The sequence below is a fragment of the Amia ocellicauda genome, chromosome 5 (genome assembly GCF_036373705.1).
Source record: "Amia ocellicauda isolate fAmiCal2 chromosome 5, fAmiCal2.hap1, whole genome shotgun sequence".
NCBI lineage: Eukaryota > Metazoa > Chordata > Actinopteri > Amiiformes > Amiidae > Amia > Amia ocellicauda.
In genome coordinates, this window is record NC_089854.1 from 30,201,725 (window position 1) to 30,213,982 (window position 12,258).

Genomic DNA, 12,258 nt, shown 5'->3' on the forward strand with positions numbered 1-12,258 from the left:
GATCCTATTCTTTACTGGTACATGCAGATAAACGATTGTTTTTTTTCTCCCCCCACAACGAAATTAGTGGATGTATTAAGTTAGTGCCTTTCGCAAATCTTTCGCAAACCGACAGCAGGGAGAAAGGAATTAGTATTCAGGAGCGAAAGCAAAGAAAAAAATAATCTTGTTAATCTTCAAGCCAGTGCGGTAAAATGACCTTTAAACGCTGCTCGATAAGGATAGGGTGGGGATAGGGAAAATAAAACCAACACAGCAGACGTGCATATATGCAGCAAAAGCTCGAATAAATACACCTCCATGTATATTTACACGTATACAAACATGCTAGTTTATACGGATTATGGATTCAAGTCGCTTCACCATATACTTGCAAAAGAAAGTGAACGTATTTTTGATGCCAACCAAGGTTAATCTACCAGTAGGAAAAAAATAATAGAAAGCCGATTATATATTTGGACGCTAATTGCGACTGAAAAACGATCAGTGCAAATACAACGAGGGGGAAAGAAAATCAAGCATCAAAATGGAAAAGGGAGGCTGTTCAGCAATACTGTTCAGACAGGCTGAAAGTGTTACATAATAAAATGGTTGAATCTCATTAAATTTCTTATCACAAACTCGCAGCTGCTGACAGAAGAGCCATTTTTCCTACAGAATGAAGGGCTTGTCAACGCAAAATGTTACATTTAAAAGCAATTACCAGGTGCATTTAGAGCACATTAAAACAATTGTAGCAATCCCAACTATAAATATAGCCTTAAAGCTGAAATACCCAATGAAGGCTTTAATAATGCGTGTTCGTGTATATATATATATTATTTACATATATACACATTTCTAATAATGACAAGGACTCTATTGCATGCAATAACTTCCAGATTACAATCCGCAAATATGACCTTTGAGGTCTCATCACGGACACACGTACACATCAAATATTTAAGAAAAAGGCTGGTTTTATTTTAAATACGAATTACCCCTATCAAATATGCTTTCAAAACTAAACCCTCCCATTGATTTAACTGCAAATGTCTCTGAAATTGCAACCATAAACAATAATGTATAGGACTCCTTTCCCTCGGACTGACGTAGTTTAAATACCACATCAATCGCATGAAAAAAGGACATGGCACCTTCTAATCAAGCCAAACCACACAGCTAGAAAATAAAAACATTAAAAAACACACGGTTAGGAAACAGCTTAATACTTACTTGCTTTTTAGGAAAAACAAAAAAATTCACAGCAGTTGTTTTTTGAAGTAGTGCAAATAGAAAAGTGGATAATATATATAAATACTTTCTTCATATACAATTTATATATTCATAAGTTAAAAAGATATTCCAGTCCGTGTGAATGTTTGTCGATTATTGTGTATTTGTCGTTTTGTTTTGTTTTTGCTGGGTTTCTATTTTTAGTTATTTTTCGTTCTCGTTCGCTCTCTGCAGGCTAACTGACTCCCCACCGCCTGGGAGTTTTTACAACTCTGTCCCGTCAGCTGTCATCGGCTCGGCTTTTATAGCTTCCCTCCGCCACGGGCATGAGGTAGGCGGTGATGCGGTTCTCAGAGGTCAAAACACACAGGACCCCGCCTCGCCTGCTGCCATTGGCCACTCTCTCCTCGGTTCGTCAGCGCTGCTGGGTAATCCTTACGTCTCATTGGCCGCTGTCTCCAGTCAATCAACATTTCCAAATTCCTAGAAACGCGAGAGCCTTTGCGTCACAAAGACGCCTTGTCCCGCCCCCCATCCCAGCGATTGGCTGGATGGCTACAAGGAGAGGAACGATTGCCTGTAGGGCCTGTCAATTATGTGGGGCTTTAAATTGTGTATTAGGACATTTAAATGCACTTGCAAATGATCTATTAGTAATGGGATTTTTGTTAACAAAAATATATTGTGGCACCCTCCAAAACTAGTTAGTGCAGCTATAGCTTTGTGTATGCTTTACGTTTAAAATAGAATTATTGTGAAGAAATACATACAACGTGGGGATTATTACGTTTTTAAGGTAGCATAACTGAACGGACTGGTAAACACGGAACAGCATTTTTGAGCGATTCAATGATTCCTACTTACCAAAAGTATGTTTTGTGTTACGACGACCAATATATTAAGTAATAATCCTCCTCCTCCTACTATTAATGAATAGGCTACATACACACATAGATAAAAACGAATAACTGATTTCTCTAACAAAAATAAACGTCATACGTCAGGTCATAATAAATGCAAAATAGAGTCAACACATTTGTAAGATCGAAATCTGAAGTTATTTGTTTTAATTCAATCTGATACATTTCGCAAGGTCCCGTATGCGGAGCGATACTTAAAGTAGTTTGTAGTGGAGTCGTGCTCCGACACGCTTTTCCTGAAGAAAACCAGGAGCCGCTGATTGGACAGAAACTGGGTAGTAGCCACTCGCGAATGGCTGGCTGGTATCTAAGGCGGTGACGCTATATCTAACGTCACACACACAATGAATGGGACCCACGTACACGCCCCTCTCTGCATTTAAAGGGACACGTTGTAATTTACCCGAGATGAGAGGAAAAGCCCAAAATGTAACACCTGCAGAGCTGCCTCAAAAGTGTCCAGCCCTTTGGCAATGTTCTCAAGTATTTGAAAGCCCACTCTATTTGGTCATTTGGTAAATAACACACTTACTCCCTTTGCTAATTTGAGGATTTACATTAATTATGTTGTTCAGTTGTAAAAGAAAGAAATACATACATAAATCACCATCATTATGCACTTCACCTTTTGTAGGCCATAGCAGATTTACAAAATCAAGAAAATGAAACCAGTGTTAATCTGACACATCCCTTAATACAGGTACCGAAGTTTACTATTGCTTTAGCATTTATTGCCTTAAGCTGGATCTAAACTGGGATCTGACCATAGTATATGGCTTTTCATACCCAGATATGTTGCATGTTTTATTTTGCCAAGTGTAAATAGTATACAAATGATCTTCAATTTTGTATCCATTATATTTGGATACATAATAAGTGTATATAAGTGTATATAAGGTAATAAGTGTACATTTTACTATATAACTATCATAAATTAGTAACATTTGGAGAATTACTATACATTTTAGTGTACTAAAGTTTTTAAATCCAGTTACCTTTGAACACAACATATATTGTTGACGTGTAAACTACAATGATATATTAAATGGAGAATTTTGTGTCAGAACTCAAACAGTAAACAGTGTCTCCTCTTTTCACTAAGGAAATAATCTCAAAACTCTACCCAAGAGTTTGAGAAATCAACCTGTAGTGGTCTGAAATAACGTGTTGTTGTGAATACTAAAATAATAATAATAATTATAATAATAATAATAAATATGCCCCTCAAGTAGGTCAACTGCTGGTTTCCAAGGCAACCCACTCATTTCAGATTCTAATTTTGTTTGCCCAGATTTGACTGTAGAGATATTTGGGAATTGGAATTGAGTTAGAAAATGACTTACCTAATAATGCTATTTATGTACTGTGTTCTTTGTTATCATTATTATATACTTTAAAAATGTCCTACAAAGCTGAAGTTATTATACTTTTGTTGTGGTCGTTTGGAGTCCCATTTTTCTAAACATTAGGCAGATGTTCTTTACATGACCCTCAGTGTGTTTTCAATGTTATTTCCTCAAGCTGTGTTTCAGACAGTTTGTTTTCAACACTATACTTGGATGATCTTTGTAATCTTTTATTTTCCAATCACATTTTTAACCCTGAGTTTAACTGTTGTCTTGATTAGATATCTCTCTCTTTTTGCAACAATCTATGTTTCACAAATACAATGCTTTGTGCGTATTGTTGTCAAGAAGTTTTGCAAACACAACTCTGCTCAGTTTGTCCTCAATATTTTTAATGCAATGTTGCTCTATAGCTGTCTAAACATCTCTTAATAGGTTACCAATTAACAATGTAGAGACACAGGTTGGAAGGACAATGTATAAAGTACTCTCATACTAAGCAGTGTTACTTTTACTTGGGTGCCAGTGCTCAAATTCCAGACACCTGGTCATTGAAACCACATACCTAAATAAGAGGAATTCTGTAAACTGGCACTTAATTTAATACTGAATCTTAACCCCTATCTATTTTTTGAAGAGTGGAAAACAATTAAGAAGTATTTAAGGTAGCTTCAAATAAAGGCATTAGTAAGCCAGAGGAACTGAAATGTGTTCAGTTGAGAGACAAAGGAGGCCTGCTGGGTCAAGCTTAGGAAAAAAATAACTAGACAGAGCTGCCTACAGTGGTTAAAAAAAGGCAGGCAGGTCAACAGCACCATTATCCTTAGTCCAGGTATATACAATTTTTAAAAACATGTGTGTACTTAACTACTGTATAACACAGAATGCATTTATTTATTTCCCATGGAAACCTGCACAATCTCTTTGGGGAAAAACCCCACTGAATCAGCCTCAGCAATACAGCCTGGTAATTTGTTTCACACTCTCTCCTCTCCTTGTGTAACAGCCTCCTGTCTTCCAGGGTGAATCTCTTCTCTGCCCTAGGGTTTGCTCCATCAAACCCTTTTTGGATACTGGAGACTTCATCCAAATCTTCTAAAACATCCCTCCCTGTTTTCAGCTAACTTTTGGGCATACATCTTACTCCTTATTTAACCTCACATGGACTGTTGTTTAGTCTACCAGTGATTTCAAAATGCCTTCATTACACTGAAATTACAGTTCAAAATGTAAAGAAATAGAAAATAATGAACACGCAGAATCAATGTTAAATAACCTCTAAAGATGAGTGAACATGTAGACAAAAGACAAAGAGTACTGAGACCATTCACAGTTAAACAAAGGGTTCAATCTGTACCATCAATAGGATTCTTTCAAAACACAGATTGAAACACAGCAGGGGCAATACTTTAGACTAACATGCTGCATAAGCATGACTCACATCAAAGAATCATAGACTCCTGTTAATATATGCAGTGTTATTTATGGGAATGATGACCCAGGGGAAGGGGTAATTATCCATTGGGTAAGCAGCAGTCACTGGCATCGCTGCTTTTGGCCTCCTGTTGTGTGCTGCACGCAGGTAAACACTGGAACCAGGAACTCAAGTGAAGAACCAGCCCAGCATGAAAGATCCAGTGCTGGGTTGACTTCATCAATATCAAACTGGCATCACACAGTGCTCAAAGACCAATTGGTAGAGCACTGTGCACCAATTCTGTTGCAACAACAATATAAGTCTTTACATGTGGAGTCTTTTTCAGAAATCATGTTTTCTGGAAGAATTTGGCAAAAAACAACTAAGCAGAACTTGCACAAAGATGTGAATTAATGATGACATGACAGCTCAACCTCATGGCATGAGTTTTAAGGTTAACAAGTCTTGGATAAAGCAGGGAGTCTTTCCTTTTACAAAATTGATTTTTCCCCCATTTAGTTTCAAATTCCTTAATCCAATTTGTCTGAGTAAATTGGCATAGAGATGAGTATGCCTTGGCATGCATTGCTATTCCTAGGATAGTGAGGAAAAAGGGCTAGACTCCGATCTTGTCAATCAAGGGTTCTTTATTATTATTATTATTTATTATTTTTTGTCATTTGTACCCATTTATACAGCTGGGTATTTTACTGGAGCAATCTAAGTGAAGTACCTTGCTCAAGGGTACAACAGCACTGCCCCACCCAGGATTTGAACCCACAACCTTATTAGTTTGCAGCGGCAGCAGAGCAGGGCCCCAGATCCAGATCCAGATACACCTGCACACCTGACAAACCTGACTCTCAGCTTTGGACCATTCAAATGGGCCCCGTATCCAGATATACTCGCCCACCTGAAAACCTGTCTGATTTCAGTGCCCTTCCTCATTGCGGTGCTGATCATCCTGGCACACAGAGGATGACTTCCAGACTTCCAGACTTCCAGGATATATGTTCTAAACTTTGGACATCTGGTCTTCACCATCTCTGAGCTCATCCTGAAAAGTCACCCATTCAGCCTGTAAACATACAACCCACTGCACTCCTCTGCAGTCTGTGATTTGTTATCTGCAGTACAACATTACTTAACAAGCCTCCCTATGGAAGATCAAGCCCCAAGCGCCTTTTGCTCCATTCTTAGTTCTACATACTGACTGTTGAAACAATCCAGCATCTTGCAGATTCTTGTGCCATATGTTACTGTACTGTATGTCTTCAGCCAAATATGCATGCACCTGACCTTGTTACATTTAAAAAGGTTCATTAACATTACTTTCAACACCAATAAAGTCCACCTTGCCCTACTCCTCTCATTCACCCACCCCACCCTAACATGCTGAACGCAAGCACATATCAAGCACCGCATGATCCAACACGTTCAGTAAGGCACCACACCTGAATGTCTCAGCTACAAAACTTTTTACTCCCAGCAAATGTCTATATTGTTGATGTGGTTGGTGAGTTAATTCGCTATGAAACTTTATAACTGCCGGGGGTCCACTGAATAATTCAGTCAGCTTGCAATATATTTGAACAATGTGTTCAATAACCTATTAAAAATTAAGGCTAGTGTGTTCTGAAGGACAGTCTCAACGTTAAACTTAGGCTGTTGTTAAAACAAAATGCGGTGGTCTTTGAAAATGACCCATTATTTGGACCACCCGAAAATACATTTTGACAGCCTCTTCAGAAATTCATGTCTTTCACCTTGGCTCTTGCTCATCTACTACAATGCGTTTTGAGCATTCAGAGCACACGCTTATCAAACAAAACACAATGAGTCAAGGAGAGTAATACAGACTGCTGACAGACACATTCTCTTAGACATTTTGAAGATGTATAAAAAATATTATACTTATCCATTTTAATTACATTATTATTATTATTATTATTATTATTATTATTATTATTATTATTAAAATTGAATGAAATTTGAACAAAGATATTCTTGTCTAAACCTCTGTGGTATCTACTCAATCATTTCGAGATTCTGACAAGTCAACAAATGTGTTACATATATCTGTAATATAATATTTTATTGATAGGATCATATAAACACTTCATATAACACAATATACAAATAAAAATGGTAAAAAGTATACATATACTAATGTAAGTATATTGGATAAACTTTTATGATTATCAATTATTCAACCAGAATTAAGTTTCCACCTGCTGAATCCAATCCATACTCCTGTCAGACAACACTGAAGTTTTGTTGAACTTTGCTGTGCTCAGGTTTGTGGTATTATCTTCAATGGAGACAACTAGGCCCTAACATGGCCCTGAAACCCATTCATGTATTTGCGTGCAGGGCAAAGTCTTAATGACGTGAGAGTTTTTGAGTTTACTTTCTTACTGACTATGCATAATAAAACAATTACCATTTCTGCTGTATATCAATGTGCACTGGTTACATTGAAGCATTCTTCCTCATTCATTTTCTCCTTTTCTGAAGTGAAAATTCTTTCTTTTTGGGAGAACCTACAGAACTATAAAATATTCAAAAATAATTCAAAAACATCCACAGGCTAGTTTTTAGTACACTTTTGTGCCTTTAAATGTGACAGAGAAGGAATATTCAGCCTCTTCTAAAAACACTATTTCAGATGCATACCCCATTTCAGATGCCTGATTTTCTAAAACTAGTTACTAATGACTAAGGTCAGCATATACGTCTATTGTAGTTGTTGTAACTTACTTAAAGCTAAATAAATGATCTAAATGTAAAACTGCAAGATGTAATACATTATATTAACTGCTCATACTAATCAAGAGTAAATCATTTACTCAAAATATGGAATTCCTATTGCAGAGCTTCACACGCACACGCACACGCACACGCGCACACACACACACACACACACAAAGACATGAGTCAGAGATGAACTTTAGAATAACTTGAATTGAACATGTAGGGTAGTTACTCCAGAGCATCTTCATTTGAAAGAAGAAGCAGTGGAGGCAATTAAAAAGTGACATTTTCGACCCCCAAAGTGTTAACAACTCGCTCTACCAAAAACAAAAGTGAACACAAAGCACATGACTAGTGAATACCATCAACTACTGAATAGCCCACCTCTTTAAAATATTACTACTACTATAAAAACTACTGTCTCCTAATCTAATTCAAATAATTAGTGCTTGGTGGGCGATGTTATTTCATTTAAATCAATTATGATACATAGAGATCTTCCTAAACATTGGAATTAATCATGAAGGATAAGAGAGCAATATGTAGTAGATAAAACTATATATCACAAGATTTTTTTATACCAAAGTATATGTTGGAATTATTATTATTGAGAATTGGATCCTAAACCAAAGCAGTCATTCCTGTTGAGTTTCAGCACTAACCCCAAATATAAAATAACCCCAAATCTACTAAATCTACCAAATCTATCTACAAAACCATTAATATTGGAACATAATTCTTGTTTATCCCCTTCTGTTTAAGATGCGATAGGTCTTAGCAACCAAAATGTGGTTTTCTGACATTTATGACATTCTGACATTTATTCAATTTATGTGGGGTGAGATATTTAAAATCTGTGACAATGCTTTCTTGCCCCCCTCCATTTATAACATGGCCTTTTCTTACCTTTTTTCTCACCACCATTCCCCCATAAACACAACTGGTAATTACACGTTAAGGATGCAGTGCATGGGAGCAGAATGGAAATCAATAATGTGCAGCAGGCAAGAGCAGAAGACTTTTACCGCGAAACTGTGGCGTGACATCATTACCCAGAGCGCCTTGTGATATCCCACATCAGTGGTCACAGTACGTAAGGAGATGAAATGTCACTACGCACAGAGGCTAATGGCCTGTGATATTACTGCTCCCAAATGGGCAATGCTCCAGAAGCAGCGATGTTTCAGGCAACCCTCGATAACTGCTGATGTTATGGCCGTTTCTAGTTTAAGTCACAGGCATGAATTTTAAATCCCTTGTAATACTGTCAGCCGGAGGAATTTAAACAGACGGGTAAGAACAAGGCGGGTGGTGGGGAAGTAAAAACTGTTGCTGTGATTTAGGCAGCCAGCTCTTTTCTTCTCTAGTAGATTCAGCACATAGGTGAGGAACTGCAGATTAGCCAAGTTTCAAAAGCTTTCAGTGCAATGGAGCTGCTTGGATTGAAATAAACAATGCAAGCGGCTAAGGCTGCTTGACGTCATGGGTTGTTGTTACTTAACATGGACTTCAGAGCTCTCTGTTTGCACAATAAACACATCACCTGCTTGCCTCTTGTATGAATAACGCACATACAGAGAGAGAGAGAGAGAGAGAGAGAGAGAGAGAGAGAGAGAAGCATGAGCTGAAATAAGATTATATGCTCCTCCTGCCTTTTCTCACACACACAGAACAGAACAGAGACTGACATTTTGAAATGATATTTTAAGAGGCAGGATTAAAGGCTGCTTTTACACAAGTTTCTACGTGGCCATGTTTGAAGTGTGTTTTCTAGATGCCAAAAACACAAACAGTTTTCACCCCTGACCCCCCACCCCCTTCTTGCCCCACCAAACTTTTTGGTTTTAGGATACAGCCAACACTACCTAATACAATTAGGCTAATTTGCTTATCAAGGATATCACCACAAGCCCTAAGAGTATCGGAAGGAGCCAGCTCACTTTTATTATCTGTTCCTGAGGACAAGGCTGCAAACTCAGGCAGACAGGGGAGTCCGCTACACATGTGATTTGATTTGTTTGTTCTGGATGAGGTCTGTGTTAGCTCACTGTTGATGCATGAAATATGGGAGAGCTTTACCCTTTTGAAAATAGAAGGAGCTGTTTATGAAGTCTGAATTAACAGTGACAGCAAAGGATTGATGTGGTTAAATTCCTTGTGCCACCTAAAGCCCCATGTCAAGTCTCTTCTTCTGTTGGATGTGGTGTAAGAAAAAGAACACCGCTTTTTCAGCTGCACTTTAGAAAGATTTACAAATTGAATATACATATATGGGTAGTATAATATAATATAACCAAACAAGCACAATGGGTTGAATGGCCTCCTCTCGTTTGTAAATTTTCTTATGTTCTTATATGACTATGGGCAGTGGGTGAGCATAATGATCACATATACACACATTTTGATAACAAGTTTACAGAGCACTGAAAAGGGGAAGCGAGGCTTTTATCCACATCAGCCTGGGAGCTGTGGATTTTCTGAGTGGTTTATTCATTTATAAACCATTCAAAGTCCTGAACAATGATGACTGCTTACAGATTTACAGACATACGACTTACTCTCCTAGGCTGCTGGTTTGGGTGGATGGGGGCAGAATTATCAGTGGAAAAACAAGCAATAAATTCGAATCTTTCAGTAGAGGCCCTGCATGGGAATCTAAGAACTTATGATTGCACCCAGTTTTCTTTTTGAAATGTCTCAGGCAAGGCGTGCGGGTCAATGCTTTGCTTATATGCTCTCCACCTTGAGTATAATACAAACTGGCCTTTATTATTCTTATTAGGTTACTTATTAAACATGTACTGCCTACAATGTCATCCACGTTTACCAACTTGTGAGTTATGCCCCAGGATCATCTTATCGCACATCAGTTCAGTGCTACTATGTGAGCTGTGTTCATTGCGAAATTCACTTACTTTACAGCCCGACACTACCTTGTTTATTTATCAAATAATACCTCAACTACTGAGGAGAGTGAGCATGGACTATGACTAAGGCTGTGTTTCCATCTCATTGTCTGCTTTTGGAGCATGTAATGGAATCACAGATAGTTTCAAAATTCCCAAAGAAGGATTTTCCAGGGCTGTATTAATGCCCATTACTGTATTCTGATCTTAATACCAGATTACAATGCCACTTGCAACATCTGGTTGCCAAAGCCCTGTGATTGTGCACCTACTAAGTGCAGAATAAAATAATTAAAGGACCTCAAGCATTTAATGATCTCACAAACACAGATGTGGTACTAGGACATATCGGGGGGAGGGCATTAGTGCAGAAAGATATAAAAATACCTGATGACGAGATATTTTCTTCACTGCCATTAGCAAAAATCTAATTCCCCCTGAATCCATCATGTAACTGCCAGTTGTACCAGTCAATAATGCTCCATATGACGCCCTTCATGCAATAAATATACTTAATACTTGAGCACCCATTCGACTAACAAAGGGAAGCATTTTCTAATGTATGTATCAGATGCTGCGCAGGTCATTTTCATTGTGGTTTGGACCCCGTTCACACTTGAGATTTAGGCCGGCCCTGGGCCGGGTCAAAACTAGTCCCGCTTTTCGACCCGGTCTAAATGTGAGTGACGCGCCGGGCCTGGGCCGGTGAAAAGCGTCAGCGTGTGACGCAACTCAAGCCCCGCCCCCAGAGACGCCGCTTCGTCCCGCAAAATAAACACGGACACCGAAACACCTGCACCGAGTTATAATGTAAACAGTTCAAACTACTCGGTCGATTAAAATGAAAGTGTGTGTAGCTGGTAAACTTGCTATTGTTTGTTCTTGCACTAAGTATGACTGGAGTCTGAAATTTAACAGCATGCATTTTACACGTGAAAGCTGCATTGTGAAATTGTGAACGGGACCATAACTTTCTTAATTATCCGAATTTTGCATTAAAACGATATACATTTAACCGAAGCAGGTTTCCATTAAAATCAGTGCATTTTAATACGAGACCGGTTATTTACTATGCAATCCGAAATGCAGTTATACTGAGCTGAGCAGGACAATCACAAATACCAGCATTAGAGGTAAAAACTGGGCCGATGCAGAAATGAAAGCGCGGTTTACAAGGTGGAAGATAAAGTTAAAACAGAAACCGCAGGAAGTAGCGCTGCTGTCTGATATGACTATAGACGCGTCACAGAGGCTGCTTTCAATGCATACGATTGCACACTAATGCACACGATTTCTTGTGATTTCATGCAGATGTGCTAATAAAGGTGCTTCGCTTTCGGGTGGATTGTAACAGCACTTTCAGACGTGCAGAACCGAAGATAGACATTTGAAAAGGGAAATATATGAATTAGATTCCCCATTGAACCAGCACATTTTTAATTATTTTAGAAAGCTTCGGCTGCAAAGGGTTAATATTACTTTCAAAGAAAATATAGAACCGATCAATAGCCTATATATTTACATCAATATTAATAAGTTGTGATTATAAATACAGCGCACACACCTGTAAGCAGAGCTAATGTCCCGCGTCACTGGTTTGTTTGAGCAGATGTGTTTATTCCCGGCATGCATTGCGTTTAGGCCGCTTTTCGCCCGCATATGTGACGCGCTGTCAACAGCGAGTCAACAGCGTGTCTGAA

At 38.4% G+C, this 12,258-nt stretch overlaps 1 protein-coding gene across 1 annotated transcript in view; it reads right to left on the reverse strand.

The window, feature by feature from the left end:
• Positions 1-1,501, reverse strand: part of tob1a (transducer of ERBB2, 1a) — a 3,938-nt gene extending 2,437 nt beyond the window's left edge. The window contains exon 1 of the mRNA XM_066704751.1: positions 1,216-1,501. The gene's annotated coding sequence lies outside the window, so the exon portion shown is untranslated. The remainder of the gene's footprint in view (positions 1-1,215) is intronic.
• Positions 1,502-12,258: the final 10,757 nt, after the last annotated feature.